This window comes from Gekko japonicus, unplaced genomic scaffold (assembly GCF_001447785.1).
Source record: "Gekko japonicus isolate JY-2015 unplaced genomic scaffold, Gekko_japonicus_V1.1 scaffold3097, whole genome shotgun sequence".
In the NCBI taxonomy this organism is placed as follows: Eukaryota; Metazoa; Chordata; class Lepidosauria; order Squamata; family Gekkonidae; genus Gekko; species Gekko japonicus.
The window spans coordinates 57,566-66,598 of record NW_015175458.1 but is presented as its reverse complement, the minus strand read 5'-3'; positions in this window follow the sequence as shown (position 1 = coordinate 66,598).

Sequence of the window (9,033 nt, the reverse complement as noted above, 5' to 3'; positions counted from 1 at the left end):
TAGTCTTTAAAAGGCCCTTGTTGTTGTTGTTGTTTTTAATTGCCAGGTATAATTAGCATCTCCTGCCAGCCGAGCAGTTAGAAAGCAAGAAGTTGCAAGTCGATAAATAGGGACCACTTCGGTGGGAAGGTGACAGCGTTCCGTGCGCGTTATGTCATGCCGGCCACATGACCACTGAGACGTCTTCAGACAGCGCTGGCTCTTCAGCTTGGAAACGGAGATGAGCACCGCAACCCTAGAGTCGGATTCGACTGGCTTTCGAGCAAGGGAAACCTTTACCTATAGTTGACATAGCCAGGAGTGGTGGAAGGTGCTTATGGAGACCCTGGAGGGCGGGGGTGTCGAACTCATTTGTTATGAGGGCCGGATCTGTCATAAATGAGACCATGTGTGTCATACAATGTGATGCCAGGTAGTGGAGATATAAACTTTATAAAGGACACAAACAAAGGATTTTTTTTTACTTAAAATTAAAAGATGCTTAAAACATTAGCTCTGTGTGCTGCAAACCTACTTTTGATTTATTTTCACCACAGAAATCTCATGCTCAGAGTTCTGAGTCTAGAACCCAGGTTAAAACATGAGATGGCTGAGCGATTGAGTCTGGTGAAGCAAGCGATGATGCAGCAGTAGAAGAACTGGAAGCAGGAGATGGTCAGTTCCACTGCGAGCCTGATGGAAGCCCTCTGGGGGCCTGATCTGGCCCCCGGGCTGCATGTTTGACACCCCTGCTGTAGGGTTTTCAAGGCAACAGGTATTCAGAGGTGGTTTGCCGCTGCCTTCATCCGCAGAGCAATCCTGGGTGGTCTCCCATCCAACTACTCACCAGGGCCAACCCTGCTTAGTTTCCAAGACCTGGTGAGACTGGGCTAGCCTGGGCCAGTCAGGTCAGGGCGGTCTCCTATCCAAGTACTCACCAGGGCCACCAGCCAACACTCCCTCCAAGCTGTCGAGTCTTGTGAGCAAAAATTCTACTTTGTGAGCTGCTGGCATTAAAGTTGTGAGCGAGCCATTTGGCTGCTGCATAAATTAGTTTGCTCTGGAGCCATCCCTTCCTGAGCTAAGGCAGAAATGTGTGAGCCGGAGGCTAAAAACTGTGAGCTACCTCACATGAACTCAGTTTAGAGGGAACACTGCCCCCAGCCCTGCTTAGCTTACGAGATCTGCCAAGATGTGGCTAGCCTGGGATGTGCAGGTGGGAAGGAATATAAGCAGGGCTCTTTCAGTAGTGGCTCCTTGCATGTGGATGGAATACCCTGTTCACCCGGGCTTTTAATTAAGGGACTGAATTTTAACAGTGTTTTAGCCTGGGAACTGTTGTTTTAAGGTCTGTTTTTATCATCTATGGTTTTATGCTAGGCTGGGGCTTTTTTAATTGCTGGGCTTTAATATCTTCTAATGTTTTTATTACTTTAATTTTGTAAGCCACCTCGGGCAGGTTCCTAGAGAGGCAGCACAAAACATTCTAAATAAATAAGTCCATGAGTGACAGGGCACTCCAGCATTCCGGGTTAAGATTGCCAACCACCAGGTGGGGCCTGGAGATCTCCCAGTATTGTAGCCCACCTCCAGACTACAGAGATCAGTTCCCATGGAGAAAATGGCTGCTTTGGAGGGTGGACTCTGTGGCATTAGACCATGTTGTAGGTCACGGCTGTTTTTGATTTCTGAGCTTGACTGATGCCTGGGGGTGCTGGTGGTGGAAGCATCATTGGAGCCCAGGAGAAATCAATTAAGTCCATTTGGTCTTCTGGAGGGAGTCTCCCTGTCCTGGGCTTCTGTCTGCGTTGGTTTTTTAAAATTTATTTATTTAACTTTAGACTTGATATACCGCCCTAACCCCCGGGGGGGTCTCTGGGCGGTTCACATATATTGCGTTCTAAGAACTTGTACTCCTAACTTGGGCCACATCTAATGTTGGGGGTGGGACTGCCTACCAGCACCCTTGGTGGTGGAATCTTTGATGGTCTCTTCTGGCTGCTGGCCCAGCTCGGCGTCTAGCTCGATCTCTTTCCTGGCGGCTGGATCGACACGGTGTCCTCTAGGTCTTCCTGGTTGCTGGCTCTGCACGGCGTCCTTCAAGGCCTCTGATGTTTCCACGGCAACCACCGGCAGGATAGCGCAGGCGCACGGCTCATGTGTGCTTCCGGCCCCGGCTCCGTCCATCAGGCACCGCCGTGCCTGCGTCACACACCGACGCGCGTCTCTCGCCTCCGCCGTCGCTGCTGCCCGATGCCTTTCCCCTCCGGCCACCAGGGATCGCTCCGTCTCCGCCAGCACTCGACACCGCGCCGCCATCCACGCCATCTGCACCGTCCATGCCGTCCGCGTCGCCACCACACGTCCTCATCAGAGGTGGGTGCCCCCTACCCATCTAAGGGTAGGTACCCATTTGTCTACTCGCATGTTAGATGTTAATTGCTTTTGAGCCGCTGGGTTGGTGGGAGCTGGGACGAGGACCGGGAGCTCACTCCGGCCGCGGTGGTATTCGAACAGCCGCAATGGCTGCTCCTGGTTGTTAAAGCAGGTGTTTTACCACCTGCGCCACTGCTCCCTTTTGTTTCCACATTACATTCAGGTCACCCCAGTTTCACCTCACACTTGTCCCAGGATAAACAGATGCTGTTATAACCAGGGATAAATGCAAGGTACTGTGTCATGAGCTGAACTGTGATAAAACCAGGGATGAGATCCAAGTCCGGAAAGGACCAAAAAGCCTAATCTAATGTCAATGAGAGACCAGCAGAGACATGTTGTCTCCATGGGAGGCCACGTGAAGAGAGAGTGAGAGGACACAATAAGAGAGAGAGGAGGCATCAGAGGGCAGCTTCCAGGTTAAGACAAAGAGAGACATCCCTTTCAAGTAGGTAACACCTATCCACTCTTAGGATGATGTAGCATCCCTCAAAGTCCAGGCATGCTGAGTCACTCACTCCAACAGGGCCCACTACAAATAGTCAACATACTCAAAGCATATTATCAGTATGTATCCAGCCGTGGAGTTCAAAAGACTTAACGGCACAACTTCAGAAAAGAGTTCAGCGATTTCACAGATCCCCTCACACTTATACAGGCCTCTCCCCACCCTTCTGATGATGTTGCCTCTTCCTGGGCCAGGCTGAACTGCTTGGTTGCATTAACAAACAGAATGCTAAGGAAAATGTATTGCAACAGTTTTAAAAGGATCAATAACTATAAAATTACATATTTTCACAATCATATGAAATTACTATTAAGAAAATAGTCCCAAACCAACATTTAATAACTTCCCAAGAAGTAACTTCACCTTTGTTTGAAAGGATCTCTAATAATTACATTGGTTAACAGCATTTACCTGCAATAATTCAAGGCAGGCCTTAACACAGCAAAATCTATACAGGCCTTCTGATGATGTTGCCTCTTCCTGGACCAGGCTGAACTGCTGGCTGCTGGGAATACCCAGCCTCCTTTAGGGAAGGCTACAAGCACTGAGCATGCTCCATTAAGTATAGGAGGGGAGAAAGGGAGTTAATTGCCACACCACCTATTGGCAAAAGCAGGCGTGCCTGATCCCTGTATGCTGTTAACAGCTACAAAACTGCATAGGTTACAATAGCATGGTACTATAACTCAGCATAATCACATTCAATAAATTTTCCATTTGCTCTACAATATGACAAGAAATCTCTCACCAATTGTATACCAAAAGATCTGTAAACTGGCCATTTCTGGCCCCCTGGCAGTGGGTATTCTGGCCATTGCCTCATACAGTGTTTAACCAGGGTGCCAGCTGGGTGCAGCAGAGTCCCCCACGGCACGACATTTATGCCAGGCAGCTTGGCAGTGGCCTCAGGTGATGCAGGAGGAGGGGGTTGGCAGGCACCCGAGTCCCTCTCAGGCCCATAGCCAGGAAATTTTAAGGTAAAGGTTTCCCTTGCTCGAAAGCCAGCCGAATACGACTCTAGGGATATGTCAGCAAGCTGCCAATTGATATTTTGGGTTCTGATCATGTTTTCTGTATGCTGTCAATTATAATGCACTTGATGTCTTTCCCCCCCCCTCACTGGTCAGCGCTTCTGCATTCATGCGCATGCCTAAACACTGCCTGCTTGTTAGAAGTTATTATGCTCTGTTATCTATCTCAAGGTCACAGGTGTTGGACTGGAATCCTCTGTGCTCCAGTTTAATGAGAACTGCTTTGTAGTAAAAACAACCTGGCCGTTTGTATCCCGGGAAAATAGCCGCGCAAAAGAGGCTTTTGGCTCGAGCAGGAATTATAACCATTGGCTGTAACCATTTTGAATTTGCTTTATGCTTCCCCTCCCTGGGGTCTCTGGTTATTCTGAACAGAGAAGCTGTTCAGTGATTCATGTCTATCAATAAAAGTTATCCTTTCTATAAGAGTGACTACGTTGAATTCATGAACCCTGACATACTGTTCAGAAAACAGTGCGGGGGTACTCGGCTGAGTTCAAACTCCACGCCTCTAAGCTATCGACCTGGCCAGACCACATTCTGGCTGAAATGTATCGGGTCAGCTTGAACCAGGAGGTCCGAGAGACGGTGCTGAGATCAGTGGATCCCATCTCGTTGGCGGCGTGGATACAAGAAACAGAAAGTGCGGAGAACCGCTTGCAAACCCTCCAGTTGGATGTTGCTGCAGCCGGAGGTAAAATGGCCACTCCGACCCCGAAGCAGAAACCTTTTTGAACACCCGATGCTACGAGGGAGCAGCGGATGAGGCTATGCCTCAAATGCGGAGAAAAGGGCCATTTCACTGCCGACTGTGGGCAAAAGTCCCAGCGCAACCAACAGGAGCCAAGCAAGCCGAAGGCGACACCCGAGAAGAAGGCAGTGGGAAAACCCAAGTTCGCGAAAGCCCTGCAAGCATCCCCCGAGGAAGACGAAGACTCCAGTGAAGAGGAGCCGGAGCCGGCAGGAAACGAGCAGGTCCTGCTGTAGACGGCGCGCAACGGCAGGACCCTCCAATGGAGGCGCCAAATGTGGTGAGCGATAATCCCTCCCTGTTTTTCCTGACTGACTCGTTAATAAACCCCATCCTAGGAACTGATGTGCGTGTAAAAGCACTCATTGACTCTGGATGTGGGAGAGACTTGATCAGTCCGTCAGTAGTGGCGGGGCTTGAAGCGGGAGTAAAACGGCTAAAGGACCCGCTTATATTCACTCAAATGGATGGGGCTCCCATGAAAGACCTGTGTTTGTACGAAACTATGCCTTTGCGAATTGGGGCGGGGGAGCATTGGGAGAATCGAACTTTTATAGTAACTCCCACGGCCCGATTTTTGCTAGTATTGGGGGCTCCCTCCCGTACATCCTATGGGAGGAGGGAAAGATAGACTTTATGTCACCCAAATGCTCTAGCCACAAATGGGACCCCAAATGGGGAGCATGCCCCAGGAAAGACTTCCCTGTGGCTTTGCTCACTAGGGAGGAAGTCCTAACAATACCCCCCGAATATAGAGACCTGAAGGCAGTATTTGGGGAAGAAGAAGCGGATGAACTCCCCCCCCCCATAGACATTCGGATTGCCGCATTGAACTGGTCCCAGGGGCTAAACTACCCAGAGGGAAAATATATGCCATGGGACCCGCGGAGAAGGAGGAGTTGAGAAAATTCATTGACAAAAACCTTGCGGGTTTCCTCCCCTTTTGCAGCACCGGTGCTTTTCCGGAAAAAGAAAGACGGGGGGCTGAGACTCTGCACGGATTACAGGGGTTTGAATGCAGTCTTGGCCACCAATGCCTACCCAATGCCACTGATTAAAGACTTGTTGGCGGAAGCAGCAAAGGGGAAAATCTTCTCGAAACTGGATCTGAGAGACGCTTACTTCAGGGTGCGCATAAAGGAAGGCGATGAAGCGAAAACCGCCTTCAATACTCCGTTGGGGCAGTTTGAGTACAGAGTAATGCCCTTCGGCCTTCAGGGGGCTCCGGGGGTCTTCATGAATTTGATAAATGAAGTGTTACATAAACATTTGTTTAAGGGGGTGCTTGTTTACCTTGATGACATTTACTGTACTCCCACGACCTCACCTCCCATGTGAAATTGGTGAGAGAGGTCCTGGCCACGTTGCACAAGCACAAGCTGTTCGCAAAACTCCAAATGCGAATTCCACAAGACACACATAGACTTTCTCGGCTACCGCATATCGGCCGCTGGTCTTGAGATGGACCCCTGGAAGGTCCAGGACGTTTTGGGGTGGGAGGCTCCCCGAACTAGGAGGCAATTACAGTCCTTCCTAGGATTTGCCAATTTTTACAGATCCTTTCTAAAAAACTTCACCCAGGTTAGTCTCCCCCTCACGGACCTACTAAAGACGAAAGGGAAGGGGCCAGATGCCACAAAACCGGGGGCTAAACTAGCGTGGTCTGCAGAATGCCAAGAGGCGTTCGAATGCTTGAAAGCTCTCTTTACATCCGAACCGGTCCTTGCTCACCCCGATGAAACTAAAAAATTCATTGTACAAACTGATGCGTCTGATGTAGCAATGGGGGGGGCATTCTGCAAGAAGGGGAGGATGGGCTGTTACTTCCTCTGGCCTATGTTTCAAAAAAATTCAATGACTCTGAAAGACATTGGTCAGTGTGGGAAAAGGAAGCGGGGGATATAAAATTGGCCTTATCGACATGGAGGCATTGGTTGGAGGGGGCCCGGGTACCCTTTGAGGTTTAGAAACTCTAAAAACGCCCCGGAGCCTGAATGCAAAGCAATTGAGATGGGCTGATTTTTTCTCTAAATTCCGCTTCACACTTAACCATTTTCCCGGGTCGTCTAACTCGCTGGCCGATGGCTTGTCACGCCTACCACAACATGCGAGTCAACGCGACGTCATCCTGGACTCGGTTTTCACTCCCGCCCAGCTGGGAGGAGTGGTTACAACTCGCAGCCAAGCTGCAAAACTCCCAAAGGTACTTCCCTCAATAACCCCTCCTCCCCCCCCCCCCATCTTGGGAAACTCACTTCGCCTCGGCGTTCACAGGGAAGGATAAAGAGGGGTTGGAGGGAATGGAGGACTGCCTACAACAATCCAATGGCTGCTGGTACCGGGAGGGGAGGCTTTATGTCCCGATTGCCCTACATGGAGACATCATGGGATCAGCCCATGGCACAAAACTTGCGGGACACTTGGGATTCCTCAAATCTCTGCAATTGCTACAAAGGCAATTTTGGTGGCCACGTATGCGCAAAGACTTATCAGCGTTTGTCCAAACTTGTCAAATTTGCGCTATGAGCAACCCGAGAGGAGGGAAAACCCCGGGACTATTGCAGCCTCTCCCTACCCCGAATCGACCGTGGGAGGTCATATCCATGGATTTCATTACTGATTTACCTCCCAGTAAGATGAAAACAGTGATCTGGGTAATTGTGGACTTATTCTCCAAGCAGGCTCACTTTATCCCGTTTGCCTCCCTACCTACTGCCAAAGCGTTGGCAAAAGCGTTCTTAACGCACGTGGTGAGACTCCACATGCTGCCAAAGAAGGTGGTCTCCGACAGAGGAACCCAATTTGTCTCGAAATTTTGGTCCGAACTGATGCAACTTATGGGGGTGGAGAGGGGTCTCAGCAGTGCCTACCATCCAGAGACTGATGGACAAACGGAGCGGGTCAATCAGACTTTAGAACAATATCTGCATTGTTTCACAAACTATCAACAAAATGATTGGTGTGATTTGTTGCCTTTAGCTGACTACTGTTATAATAACACTACACATGCGTCCATTGGAATGTCTCCTTTTAAAGCTCTGTATGGTTATGACAGTCCACCGATGCCTTTCCTGGGGAAGGAGGGCATCCTGGGGGGGGGCGATGCCAATGCTTGGTGCCAACAGCTTCAAAACGCATGGCCTCAGCTGTGCAAGACTCTTGATGCTGCTAAAGCGGCTTACAAGAAACAGGCTGATAGAGGAAGGGTGGAGGGTTGGGCTCTACGGCCTGGGGATTCTGTGTATGTGTCTACCAAAAATATCAAAATGTTGCGGCCAAGTAGGAAATTGGGATGGAAATTCATTGGACCGTTTAAAGTTCATAAGATTATCAATTATGTGGCTGTTGATGTTGAATTACCTAAGAACTTAAGAACGTTGCATTCTGTATTTCATTTCAGCCTCTTGAAGAAGGACAATGGGTCCTGCCCTTGGCGGGGCGAGACGGCACCTCCCCTTCCAATCTTGGTGGAGGGCCAGGAACATTATGAAATAGCTCGTATCCTGGATTCTAGGATGAAACGTGGTAAACTATTCTATCTAGTGGAATGGAAGGACTTCGGACCCCAGCACCTCGAATGGGTGGAAGTAGGGGATATTCGGGCCCCTCATATGATCAGGAAGTTCCACAGAGTTCCCGGAGAAACCGGGAGATTCCGGGAGATCTCCCGGCCTGGCCGGGAGATAATGCTTTTTGAACGGGGGAAGTTTATTTTCGGGAGGGCAGTATGTCAGCAAGCTGCCAATTGATATTTTGGGTTCTGATCATGTTTTCTGCATGCTGTCAATTATAATGCACTTGATGTCTTTTCCCCCCCCTCACTGGTCAGCGCTTCAGCATTCATGCGCATGCCTAAACACTGCCTGCTTGTTAGAAGTTATTATGCTCTGTTATCTATCTCAAGGTCACAGGTGTTGGACTGGAATCCTCTGTGCTCCAGTTTAATGAGATGAAACTGTGAGAACTGCTTTGTAGTAAAAACAACCTGGCCGTTTGTATCCCAGGAAAATAACCGCGCAAAAGAGGCTTTTGGCTCGAGCGGGAATTATAACCATTGGCTGTAACCATTTTGAATTTGCTTTATGCTTCCCCTCCCTGGGGTCTCTGGTTATTCTGAACAGAGAAGCTGTTCAGTGATTCATGTCTATCAATAAAAGTTATCCTTTCTATAAGAGTGACTACGTTGAATTCGTGAACCCTGACAGGATGCAGTGCTCATCTCCGTTTCCAAGCCGAAGAGCCAGCACTGTCCAGAGACATTTCCGTGGTCATGTGGCCGGCATGACTAAACGCCAAGGTGCATGGAAAGCTGTTACCTTCCCACTGAA